Below are 14,096 nucleotides of genomic sequence, written 5' to 3'. Positions count from 1 at the left end.
AAGAAAAGTAGTTCCTGAGGTTTCCTGCTGGAGAGCCCAAGAAGGAGTCTAGGGTTCAGTCAGTTTAACCAGCACTTAGAAAGTACACCTAACGCTTCTGCTCTAGACAGGGAAGACAAAGCCCGAACTCTGGTGAAACAATGAGTGTCCCATACAAACGGGAACCTAATCATTTGCTGATGAGATTATGCTTGGGTGGACTGACTGATTTCTGGGCAGGAGTAAGACAGTCCTCAACTTTATCCATAACAAAACAAGATTAAGCCGGAACAAAGGCACACAGTGCACTTAAGAAAGAGTTTCAACACCCTGGGCTGCCATACACAAGAAGAGTAAGGCTTCGACTATTCTGAAAAACCGTTAGTTGCTTTTTGAAAAGGAATGTACAGAATTTATTACTGAGTTGAGAGAAATTATTAACTCAGAGTCTGATGCTATAGATATTCAAATACTCCAGAGGCTAGAATATAGAGCAAAGAAACAACTTTCCTCTTAAGAACTCCTTTGTCAGGGAGATGGTCAGAAAGTGTTACTTTGTTACTTCCCTAAATTTTCAGATACTTGTGGATATTAGGTCAGCTGCCTGACATTGAGTTTTCAAGCAAAAGCTAAGTTTGTTAGCATACTTGCATGCCCATAAAGGTAAGCATTACATGACACAATTCTCTGTCGCTTCTCTCAGAAGAGGTTTAATTTTAGTGTTGGCTCTTTAACACTGTCCCCATTTTTATTTTCCAGGAGCATCTTAAATATGTGTCAACTAACTATACAGAAGTGGAGTTCCTACTTGGGCAAGGCAGAAGAGAAGAACAGCTGTGTGCTGGCACCGCCTGGTTGGAGCCACCTAGCTCTCACCTGAGCCCAGGTCAATCAACAGAAGCTGCAGAAATACGGTCACACCATCTCTGCCAGCAACCTATCCCTCCACGGCTCTGAGTTTCTATATGGGGTTTGCTCCAAGCCACACTCCTGTCAAACGGCTTATAACAATAGTCAGGGATGTCACTGACAACAGCAGCATTTAAAGGTGGCACTTTCTCACCACTCATATTCAGAGACAATTTCCCAATTTCATCCACCACACTTATATTAGTAGGACTCTACATACACCTATCACAAGAGTCCACCCAAATAAGCCACGCAAAATGTGCATTCCATAACACAACCGTGGGCTTGGCCTCTCTTCCTCCTGTTCTCCTAGGAACTCTTTAGATTAGAGCCTTACACAACACTGGAACCCCTGAGGTCACTGCCCCACCTAATCTACAACATGGTGACTGCCCGTTAAAGCGCCTCCTGATCCCAAAGCTCTCCTAGGTGGCGTTAAGGATCAGTGCTAATATCTCAGCAACCTTTCAGACTCTCCGGAAGGCAAACAAGCACATGGAATTCAAGAAATTACACTCTGACTGATGCAAAAGTCACCAAGGCTACATTTTTCAAGTCACTTGTTTTATCCTCTAATATTTCAGTCTTGGGAATTGCTGCAGCACCCGTTTCTGCAAAAATTCTGCAAGGTTTTATATAGCTTGTGCCCACTCCACCCCCAACGTCATAACAAAAATGTATACAATATTTCTTAAAGACAAATACCACCAAGTCTATCTTAATGGGGTCTGAAGACCAGGAATGACGGAATTACTTATGATACAAAAATCAGAGTCTTACAAAAATAACTCTATTTCTGCCAGAATTATACAATTCAACATGAATTATTCCCAAAATGCTAGGCTAAAGCTTACTGCTAAAAGTAATCAGCCAAACTCATGTAAAGGAAAAGCAAAAGCCCCCATAGTGACAGAAACCTAAGTTTACCTAGCCAAGTCCAAGATGGTTTATTTCTTCCATCCCCAGCACATTAAAAAGTGGTTTCAATGGCCACTTCCTGGTCTCCCAGGAAATGCAGAGGCTCACTTCATACTTGGATGCTACTACATCTTCCCATTGCTGAATTGCTCCTGCCACAGGGGGAAATGACCCCTATGGCCGTAAACCACTCATAAAAAATATGAGAACGCGATGAGTCTTTCCCTACACACACGGAGGGGGGCAGGGGAGGATCCCTCCACAAACAGTAGCCTCCGTGGAGGAGCACCTGAGAAAGCAACACCCTGATGGCCTAGGTTACAAGCCAACAGGCTAGGACCCCAGGTAGGGCGTAGACAGCCGACGGAGGGCTCTGGGTGGAATGGGAGAGCAAACAATCACCTTTAATTCACTACCAAAAAGCAGGGCTCTGGCTTGGTCTGAGACGCAAAGAGTACTTAGGCCCAGAAAGGTAAAAGAAAGAATCCCACTCTCCACAAGATAATCTTCCGTCGGCAGGGACCCCAAGAGAGACCCGACAAAGGCATGTCCACTCTCAGAACCAAAAGGGACTCTCCGAGTGCCCTGGGCACCCGGCTAGGTGCAAAGCAGGCCAGGGGGGTTCCCTCCGAAGCCAGGAAGGTGCTTTCAGACGGGAGGAAAGAGAAAGAGGACTTCCCTGATCACCCAGAAGACCGAGACACCAACGGCACCGGCTCCCCGAGTCATACCCCGGACACCAGTTGCTCCACAGCCTTTCCCCCTCCCCTCCCCCCCGCCGGGAGGGCTTCCCGGGGGTCGCGGGTCCCCCGGGAAGGGCGAGGCGGGCGAGCTCCGTCAGGAGCAACGAGGGTCGTAGAGCTGCAGCCTGAGAGGAGAAAAAGCTCTGGTCTCAGCTCCCATCTGCTCCCTCCGCCCAGGCCGCACGAAAGCCTCGGCCTCACGTACCGAGCGCCGCCGGGCTGCCCGACCAGCCCCGGCCCGGGCCCGGGGGGCGAGAGGCCGGGATGGCAGCGGCCCTCGGGGGCAGGTGGGTGGCCGGTGGGTCCCCCAGAACCCTGCGGGCGAGGGGCACTATGGAGGGGGAGGGTCCCGGGCCCATGCGGCCTCCACCCCAGCCCGTGCGGTGAACACTTACGTTGCTCTGGGGGTCGATGGCCTGCAGCAGCCGGTCCCTGATCTGCTGCGGAGACGGCGGAGCCGCTGTCATTGCCTGGGCGAGGCGGGGGGGGAGCGGCCGGGCCAGCGGGCGGGCGGGCTGAGGCGGCGGACGGGGGTCACTCACTCGCCGGCCTCCGGGAGCGGAGCTTCATGTTCCCCGCGGCACCGGGGGAAGTGGGGGCGCGCGGGGTGGCGGAGAGGGGAGCCGGGGCCGGGGCTCAGGCCCGGGGCGCCGCCGCCACCAGAGGAGGAGGAGGAGCCGCCGGAGCCGTCGCCGCTGCTGCCGCCGCCTCGAGAACCAAACTCCAGTGAGCTGCCCCCGCGCGGAGCACTCTGGGTAACCCGCGCCGCACGCAGCGTCGGCACCACGCTGAGGAGGTTGGGAGATAGGGCGGGCAGAGACGCCAAGCTTGGGCGGGGCCACACGCGGGCCCCGCCCCGCGCCTCTACGCATGCGCGCGCAGGCGCATCGTCCCCGCCCGGCCAAAGGGGCCGTTGGGAGGCGGTTGGGCAGGGCAACGGCCACCGCCTGGAGGCCCCGCCCCCACCCAAGCTGGGTGGGGGCCGAGGTTTCCGACGGAAACGGTCGATACGCGGCGAGTCCTTGAACCCGGGCGCTCTAGGTGGCCGCCTGAGGGCAGCGGGGCGGAGAGGACAGCGGAAGGACCCCCTCCTAGGGCAGAAAAGCTTTCCCCATTCTGACGGAGGTGACGGGAGTCGCGGGTGGGAGGAGCTGCCAAGTTTTCTGAGCCCGGGGGTCCTCCTCAGCCTATCTGCGTTCCTGGGGGCCAGGAGGCAGACGTCTACGTTGTGATTCCGTGCGCGGGTCAACTGAGGAGCTGAGGAACGCTGCCGCCCCCGCCCCTCCAGAGGGCGTGGATGCGAGCCGGGGGTCTGCAGCGCCGAGGGCCAGGATCCCAAAAGCATGAGACTGCAAAGTGCCTCACGGAGGAGCCGCTACCCTAAGCCGGGAAAGCCCCAAACTATGAGCTGCCACCAACGTTGCAAACCTGTGTCCACGCCAGGGTTTCTCAGCCTGGGCACCAGTAACATTTGGGGCCGGATCACTGTTGTAGGGCCTGTCCTGTGCATTGCAGGATGTTCAGCAGCATCCCTGGTTTCTACCCACTAGATGCCAGTAGCACCCCTTCCCCGCTGGGGACGACCAAAAATGTCTTCTGTCACTGCCAGAGGTCCCCTGGTTGGCAGAACCGACCCCTGTTGAGAATCACTGGTTTAAAAGACCCTTCCATCCTGCTTTGCGTGGAGACGCTGGAAAATTGAAGCCTTCATTCTCTGAACCTCCTTTATAAAGGAGGAAACTGAGGCCCAAGGTCACCCAGAATTATAGGTCAAACCCAGCATTGTTCAATGTCAAGTCTAAGGGCTTCCCCCCTGCCCCTTCACTGCCTTCTTTCATTGCTGTCTCCTCTCTCTCTGGAAGCTCTGTTAAATATACGGTTATGCGAAGGGGTAGAAAGGCAGGCTGAGTGGATTATTAGCCGCAGCCTCGGAAGAAATAACTTTTCGTTGTTACAGGAAGGCCTAGATTTAAAACAGAGGCAGCTGATGAGAACCACATGTGCGCCTTGGATCTGTGCTACACCTGTTAGTCTTGCATTTGTCATGCTTCTGGGAAGCATTTTTATTTGCAAAAACGGCGGCTTCCGCACGTGGTTGTGGTTGCCTGCTTCTGCACGTGTGAAAAGTTTTACATCACACTTGTAGGAGCCAATAAATACCGGCAAAAGACTTCTCTTTAATTTACTCACTCTCCCTCCTAGAATGAGGTGCTTTGTGTACACGGTCCCGGTTGGAAACCAGCCCACTTGGAGATATTCTTTATCTCACTTCAGACAAGCAAAATAAACAAGCACTCCCCCAACTATATTCCGGTCCTGCCTCCCTTTTTCATTTCTGACTCAGATATACAATATATTATTTTTAAAATCAAGGGTTACTTAGAAACAAGCAATTTGTTTCCCATGGGTCAGGTTACTTAAGAAAGATCTGGAAAGCACTCCATTTACCTGCTCTTTTTAAACGAAGAAGAAACATTAAGATTACTGTGAGCTCCACAAGGGCACTGATTCCGTGTCCCCAGTAGATGGAGGAGTGCTTATTAAATATATGTGAAATAAGTGAATGAATGTCTCATCCAAATACATGGCAGCTGCATACACACACACCCAGACATATTTATGCAGTTCAGTTCCACAGATCTGGCACACAGTGGGGGCTCAATAAATATTTAATAAATGAAGTACTTCATTAGATATAAATACACATGAGGATGCACATGAGCACACACAGATTCTGTATATAGTATATGTGGTCTTATTCCACATTTAACGTATATACAAAGGGTGCTTATAAAGATTAAATCAGATAGCCACTAAATGGGAGTCTTGAAAATGTTCACAGTTCTCTTAGGTCCAGGGTAGATAATGCAGTTCACCTAGCAGACTTTTTGCTTTGAGGAAGAGATACTTGAAATGGCAAAGTTGGGGCTCAAAGTAAACCCTCTTGCTATAATGGTTCTTCCCTGGCAATATGTCCCTAAAATTATTTAGATAGAGAGCACCAGCCCCACTGTCCTGAGAAGACAAGATCTTTTGTGCTTGGAATGCCTCACCTCTTAGCAAGGTGGCCCCCAAAGAGGAAGGGAGAGGAAGTGGCTCTGACCCCTGACTTGCTCCTGCCGTGGGGAGTGGCAGGGAAGGTAGTTTCAGGGGCCTGAGTGCCCAGCATCCTCAGCCAAGCTTGGCAGGTTGGGAGTGGACTCCTCCTCCTAGCCGGACAAGCAAGGGCATCACAATAGGAGGCCATGAGCAGACCAGCTCCCACAACTGCAGCAGACCAGTGTTCAACAGTGACAGCAGGTGGTGGCGAGGAGCAACAGCAGGCATACCTGGGCAGACACACCTGAAGTGAAAAGCAGCTGTGCCCCTTTAGACACATAAACCCCTGGAGTTGGGCAACTTAAAGGAGAAGTTGTTACTGGACTTATCCCAATAAGGTATGTGAAGACTCCAATGATTAATAGGAAAATGTGTGCAAATCCACCACCCGACTTGGACCCATATGTTTGCTCTGAGTTTAACGGTCTGGTGGGAATTTTTAAAAAACACTCTCTCGTGTATTAACTCCTTCAGCCGTATCAATGATCTCAGAAGCACCTAGAGATGGGTTTCAGAATTCTGCATGGCTTTGCAGCAAGTCCTGTTCAAAAGTGAAGCCGGTTTCAACTGGTTCTGAACAGCCCCTGATACGTCACTGCTTTTAGGAAGGGTTTCAAAGATAGGTGAGAGAACTCAATTTTTATCATGTCTCCAAGTGTGGGGATACAAACATGCACAAAGCCTGCTCCTGGGGAGCTAGTTTTGAAGCCAAGACCTAAAAACAGGTTAGGGGCTCATTAATACAATACCATAGTTGTACTGTCCAAGCAAAGTGTTGCAGAAGCACAAAGGGGAATTCTGGAGTACAGAGAAAAATGACTGACATGGAGGCAGCATTTCAACTGAGAGCGTTTCCATACATTGACACCCTCTGACTCGGCATTTCACAATTTCTAGAAATGTATCTGGAGGAAGCAATCAGATGCAGACAAATGTGTCTGTACAAGGAAGATCACAGCAGCATCGTTTCTAAGGGCAAAAGACTGGAAGCCACCTATGTGTCCAGTAATAGGGGCGTATATAAATAAACTGGGAGTCAGTTCGTGAAAACGGGATGGTTACGGACTAGGAGAGACCACAGGATTCTGTAATTCCATTCGGGTGGTGGTCTTGTCTTATGTAGGCAACATGTAGAAATTCACCAAGCTGTATGTCACTATAGATTAAACTTCAAAAATAAATAAAAGAATACAGAGCTGGCTAGCTAGCTAATCTAGCCATTATAAACCAGCGTTGAATAACACAGGAAAATGCTCCCAATATTAAATGCTAAAACGCAACATATAAACTATATATCTTACAATCTTAATTTTAGTTGCATTAAAATATATATATTTATGCACATAATTCATAGAAAAAAATAGTGGAAGAAACCAAAACATTTATCTCTGACAGGTGATTTTTATTTTGACACTTTTGCCTGAAGTTCCACATTTTCTATAATGAATATGTGATGCCTCCTGATGATCTCATCCAGTGCTGGTGTTATTCTGACCTCTAGTAGCCTCTAATTCTCACCTTCTGACTGAGGTACTGCTAATTTGAAGTATAATCATAATCTCCAAAATCCTGAAGATGGGTTTGCTATCAGGCTGACTGATGGTTGTCAATCTAAGTCCTAACAGTTTGTGTTTTCCCTACGGCCCCAATTTTGTATTATTTTTAGTAATCAAGAGAATAACGACTGGGAGTAATATTGAGTACCTACTATGTGTCAAGTTCCACTGAGGACTTCACATGAGGGCCCTGATGAAGCCCTCTGGACAGTCAGACGCTTGCATCAGCTCCTCCCCTTGACTCTGTGTGGGGTCTGCAACTCACTTTGGCCTAGAGGATGCGGTAGAAGCCACACTCTGCCTGATCCAGACTGAACCTCTAAGAAGGCCTGGCAGTTACCACACAACTCAGCAACTCCCCTCCTGCGAATCACCCCAAGAAAACTGAAAACATACACTGACACAGACTTGTACAGGTAAATGTCCATAGCAGCTCTATCCTTAATAGGTGCAACGTGCAAAGGCCAAAAACCCATCAACTGGTGATTGGATAAACAAAGTGTACATCTATACACTGGAATATTACTCAGCCACGAAAGGGAGTGAAGTGCCAACACACGCCACAATGTGGATGAACCTTGAAAACATTATGCTGAGTGAAGGAAGGCAGACACAAAAGACCACATCTTGTATGATCCCATTTATATGAAATGTCCAGAATAGGCAAATCCATAGACAGAAAGTAGATTGATGGTTGCCAGGGCTGGGAGAGAATCTGCAGTGGTTGCTAATGGGTGCTGGGTTTCTTTTTGGAGTCATAAAAACGTTTTGGAATTAGATTGTAGCGATGGTTGCCTCTGTAAATACACCAAAAACCACTGAATCATCCAATTTCAATAGGTGACCTGTATGTGAATTATATCTCAATAAAACTGTTAAAAACAAGAGGAGGCAGTGGCCTGGCAGTGTCCACCTGCCTTTGCAGTCCTGAGAGCACCAAGCTGCCATGTCAGAATCTGGTGACTGTGCTGGAGGGGCATGTGGCAAGAGGGAGCGGCCTGGGGCCTCCATGGAGAATAAGGAACCAGGAGACACAGAATGCTGTGCCCCACATGTCTAACCCCATCAGCTGGGCCACCCGGGCTGAGGTGCCAAGATACATGAGTCAAGAAGCCTCCTTGGAGCTCAGAGACAGCCTCACTGGGCGGGTCCAATTTCCTGCCCACTGAACTGTAACTAAATATAGATGTTTTAAGCCACTTAGTATTGGGGTCACTTGTTACACAGCGCTAGCTGACACACAGTTGCTACTGTAATCCTCAAATGACACACAAGGAGGAACCTGAGGCTGAAGAATGAGGAGACTTGCCCGCAGCCACTTAGTCCACAATGATGCAGCTGGGATTCCAGGCTGGATCTTTCTGATTCCAAACCTTGCTCTCCGGTCTTTACCACTACTCAGCTCCGGCACCCCTCCTGCCTCATTTGCCATGTGTCTCCTGTGTTCCCTCCTCCACCCCAATCTTGCCTGCTGACCATTTCTCTCTCTCATCTGCTGAACGCACACATCCAGGCTGCTTTTTTTTTTTTTAAGCTTTAATTATCTTATTATGCTAACCTTCAGTACAGCGTAAAGGATAATCATATATAAAAACAACACAGTATACGTAATTTTCACACACAGACAGACACACACACGAAGGAAATAAAAGATTAATCTCTCTTTTATTTCCACTTTTCTACTGCCATCTAGTCTTTTTCTAGGAGCTTTAGGTATGCTTGTATCAATCTCTTTTCAATTTATATTTAATTCTTCAGAAGACAGACCAGGTAACATACTTTGGAAATTATAAAATCAATTTTGTCTGTCTTTTGGGTTTGTAGTCATAAAATGATTCTTTTTGCTTTATTTCTTTTTAAAAAGAAGACCTCAAAAATCTTGCTAAGACTCACAGATATAGAGAACAAACTAATGGTTACCAGTGGGGGGGGCGGGCAATATAGGGGTGAGGGAGTGGGTGCTACAAACTATTGGGTGTGAGATAGGCTACAAGGATGTATTGTACAACACAGGGAATATAGCTAATAATTTTGTAAATGGAAAGTAACCTTTAAAAATTGTATGAAATTTTTTTAAAATCTTGCTAAAATAGTGTATAATCTATTTGAAGTGCTCAAATAACCTAATCACGATTGGAATGATCTAATCATTTGTTAGATTGGATCAGAAGCTATTCTTTTGTTTACTGCAGTTTTATGTTCTCTCAATTACTCTCATGAAGCAAAGAAACAGTCACTCTACTAATTCTCTAGTTAATTATTTTATTTTATTTTATTTTATTTGTCTACAGAAGTAAAATAAGAAGTTCAGTGAAGGAACTGCAGGATAAACGATAAATCTGTCACAGCTTTTATCCATAGCTTTTATCCGTGATTGGCCTTTTCTACTCCAGGTGGCTCTTCCTGACACAGGGTTTGCATCTTCTTGTCCCCTGCTCTAAAAATTTAGTAGTCTCCTAGTTCATCTTGCCTAAGTCCTTGGCCTTTTGAGGTCCTCGTCACACACCACACGTCACACATTGATACACGCCATACACATGCGTTGCCCATGTTCCTGCTCAGCCTTATTTCTCACCATCCCTAAGTGGGTTTTCTCCACTTCTGTCTGTCACACTGGTCACCTAATTCTCCAACTGGGTGACTTGGATCCTCAGAGGACCTGGCCAAAGTCATGTGGCTGGATTGGGGGCAGGATGATGACTATGGTCCAGAGCTTGGGGTTCCCAGACTCACGGGGAAACACATGAACCAAATCAGGTATAAGCCATTTCCCTAAAGAGCAGACGAAGGCCAAGGGGTTGATGTCGAAAACCAAATGAGGAGACTGTGATGAAGGTGGAGCAGATGGAAGCAGATGGAAGCCACGATGAAAGACCCCAAACTGGCCAATGGAACTTCTCAGAAACACACACACAAACACACATGCACAAGATCAAGCCATTTATCAAAATTCCTTCTGGCCTTTCCTGAACCTTCCATGTGCTCTCCAGGGTCACTGAGGCCCACAGACTCCCAAGTGAGAGTACAATTTTGATGCAAAGTGGTCAGACATGGGAACCACCTATCCCCCATCCAGGCAACTAGAGTTTACTTGCCTTAAAGCAGAACTGGATTATTGTATCAAATGGCTTGGACAAGATTCTCTTATCTTAGTGCAGTTTCAGGAGGAGAGGTCAGGAGACATGAGCAAGCAGATTCTATTCAAAGGGTCTGACCCATGCAAGCCTATCCGATTCGAGAGCCCACTTACCCTGAGCACATCCTGAGCTCTGCCTACCTCCCAGGCTCAGGGAGGTGCAGAAAAGGGTGGAGGTTCTAGAAGCTCTATTTGCATCTTTTTCCTTTTTAACCTCAAAATGCAGTGTTGGTTTCCCTCAGGTTTCCTGGATGCTCGGATGTTTACTTCTTTGTGGTTATTTTTCTTTCCTGATTACATGAGTAGTAGATATTTGCAAAGTGTAGACAATTAGTCAAGTAGAGCAAAGTACGAAAAAAGATTGAAAAACCTCTCCCTGATGGAAATCTCTGCACTGATCTACTTTTGTGTGTGTTTGAAATTTTCCATGAGAAGGTTAAAGACGAAAAAAGGAAAAGAAACCACTCAGCCAGGCCTGTGCGTTTGCTTGGTTTTGTGTGTGGCAAATGCGAGTCATGTAGTTTGGAGATGGTGTTGTCTGCAAAGCCAAAAATATTTACTGTCTGGCAGAATAACACCCCCTGCCCCAGCCTCCAAAGATAGCCCCGTCCTAATCCTCGGAACCTGTAAATAAATTGTGTTAGATGGCAAGGGAGAATTAAGGTTGCAGATGGAAGGAAGGTTGCTACTCTGCTGAACTTAAGATGGAGAGATGTTCCTGAATTATCCTGGTGGGCCCAGTGTAACCACAGGGGTCTTAAGTGGGGAAGAGGGGAGGAGAAGTGTCAGAATCAGAGAGATTGCATCATGAGAAAGAGTCGACCGGCCATTGCTGGCTTGGACAATGGAGGAAGGGGACCACAAACCAAGGATGCGGGCAGCCTCTAAAAGCTGGAAAAGACAGGGAAACGGATTCTCCCCTACAGCCTCTAGAAGGAACCAGCTCTGCCAACACCTTGACTTTAGCCCATTGAGACCCTTTTTGGACTTCTGACCTCCAGAACTGTAAGATAATAAATGTATTGTTTTAAGCCATGAAGTCAAAGGCCATTTGTCACAGCAGCCACAGGGAAACTCATACAGGCCCCTGACTAAAAAAGCTTACCATCCTCTCTTTCAGATGCAGAGCTGCCCAATTAGAGCTTTCTGCCATGAAATACATGTGAAATGTAGCTACTTGTGACTGGGGGACTCGGTTTTTCATTTTAATTCATTGAGATGGAAACTGAAATAGCCACAGGTGGCTAGTGGCTACTGAACAGATAGCAGAGGCCCTTGCTACTCAGAGTGTGGTCCAGAGACCAGCTACACAGGCTTCCCCTGGGAGCTGGTTAGAAACACAGAATCATAGCCTGAGCCCCCAGCCTGCTAAGTCGAAACCACACTTTGCCACGAGCCCCAGGGGGATTCATGGGGACATCAGAGTCTGAGACACTGTGGTGGAAGCCACTATTCACTTCCACGCAAATAACTGACCATGGAACAACGGGAGGCAAGGCCCATTCTTAGCAGTTCTCAGGGTCGGACTTCCTAGACCACATGGAGTTTTTGTTTTTTTAATTTTTAATGCTTCAAAGCATACTATTAGCCAAGTAGATAAACTAACAGCTACTGAATATCTACTCCAGCCCAGACCCTTAACCATCTATTATGGACTGAACTGTGCCCTCCTCCAAATTCATATGTTGAAGCTGCAACTCCCAATTCAACTGTATGTGGAGACAGAACCTTTAAAGAGGTAACTAAGGTTAAATGAGGTCATAAGGGTGGGCTCCTGATCCAATATGGCTGGTGTCCTTATAAGAAGAGAGACCCCTGGACTTCCCTGGTGGCACAGTGGTTGAGAATCTGCCTGCCAATGCAGGGGACACGGGTTCAATCCCTGGTCCGGGAAGATCCCACGTGCCATGGAACAACTAAGCTCGTGTGCCACAACTACTGAGCCTGCACCCTAGAGCCCACAAGCCACAACTACTGAAGCCTGCATGCCTAGAGCCCGTGCTCCACAACAAGAGAAGCCACCAAAATGACAAGCCTGTGCACCACAACGAAGAGTAGCTGTCACTCGACGCAACTAGAGAAAGCCCGTGCGCAGCAATGAAGACCCAACACAGCCAAAAATAAATAAATAAAACAAAATTTTAAAAATTAAAAAAAAAAAAAAAGGAAAGCGATCCCAGGGATGCACACAAAAGAAAGGCCATGTGAGTACACAGCAAGAAGGTGGTAATCTGCAAGCTGAGGAAAGAGGCCTCACCAGGAACCAACCCTACTGACACCCTGATTTTGGACTTGCAGCCTCCAGAAACCATGAGAAAAGAAATGTCTTTTGTTTAAGTCACCCAGTCTGTGACATTTTGTTATGGCAGCCCGAGCAGACTAAAACACCATCTCATTTAAGCCTCACAAAACCCTGTTGAGAATGTCTTTTAATAAATGTACTGACCCTGATGAAAAGACCACCACTTTTTGAGTGCCTGCCCCACATCAGGCAGGTTATAGACACATGTCAAGGCTGTCTCTGTATCATAGACAAGGATATGGAGGCACAAACAAGCCAAGATGCTGCCCCATATCACACTCTGTAAGTGACAGAGCCCAAGTCTGAGCCAGACCTCCATCTTGCTTTCTGCCACAACCCTCTTTTCCACTTTTTTCCCTGATTCACATAATAAACTCTAATTAGATGCACCCAAGCTTTACTCCCCCTAAAATAACTTCTACAAACTCCCCAAGCACAGTCTCTCTCTCTCTCTCTCTATGTGTGTGTGTGTGTGTGTGTGTGTGTGTGTGTATATATATATATATATATATATATATATATATATATATATTCTTGTGGCCCATATTTACCACTAACAGCCACAGTAATGCAAACTAAACACAGATGAATATGATCCACCCATAAGATGTCTTTTTTTTTTTAATTGTCTAGTCCAGGGGTTAGCAATCTTTCCATGAAAAGTCAGCCAGTCAATATGTTCACAGTTTTGTGGGTGAGATGGTCTCTGTCCCAAGGACTCAAGTCTGTCCTTGCAGCTTGAAAGCAGCCACTGATGATACACAAAAAAATGGGTGTGACAGAGTTCCCGTAAAACTGTATGGACAAAGAAACATGAATTTCCTTCCATTTTCATCTTGATTTGTTTTTCAACCATTTAAAAACATACCATTCCGCCTTCCAGGCCATGAAGAGACAGGTGGTGGGCAGTAAAAAGACAGGCGGGGAGCCAGATGTGGGCAGCAGCTTGCTAACCCCTGGTCTAATCCCAAACCACCCAACTCGCCAAAAAGAAAGCCACAGAGCCAGACGATAATGAGCCCTTGCCGTTTTCATACTGAAAAATGTGGACTTTGAATTTCCAATTTGCTACAGATCCCTTTTTGCCCAATTTCTTATCCAGGAACACTTGTTATTACCAAACTCAAACTCATATCTAGGAACTCTCAAGTGCCAGAAAGGGCCTTGAAGGGGATAAAGTGCCTTCCTCTGCATAATGAAAATCAAGGGAATGGTGAAGACAAACCCCCAAGTAGAATTTACATCTTTTTTTTTTTTAATAGCATGCCTTTTGCTTTATACACAAACAGCACCCGTCTTTCATCAATGCGGGAAAACATCAGGTTTTCCTGATGGTTTGTCAAATATTTCATAAACTCAAATTTGGTTAAGAAGGAGATAATAAAAATGGTTGGGCTTCCCTGGTGGCACAGTGGTTGAGAGTCCGCCTGCCGATGCAGGGGACGCGGGTTCGT

Source organism: Physeter macrocephalus, unplaced genomic scaffold, assembly GCF_002837175.3.
Source record: "Physeter macrocephalus isolate SW-GA unplaced genomic scaffold, ASM283717v5 random_510, whole genome shotgun sequence".
Lineage (NCBI taxonomy): Eukaryota > Metazoa > Chordata > Mammalia > Artiodactyla > Physeteridae > Physeter > Physeter macrocephalus.
This window is presented reverse-complemented; position numbering follows the sequence as displayed.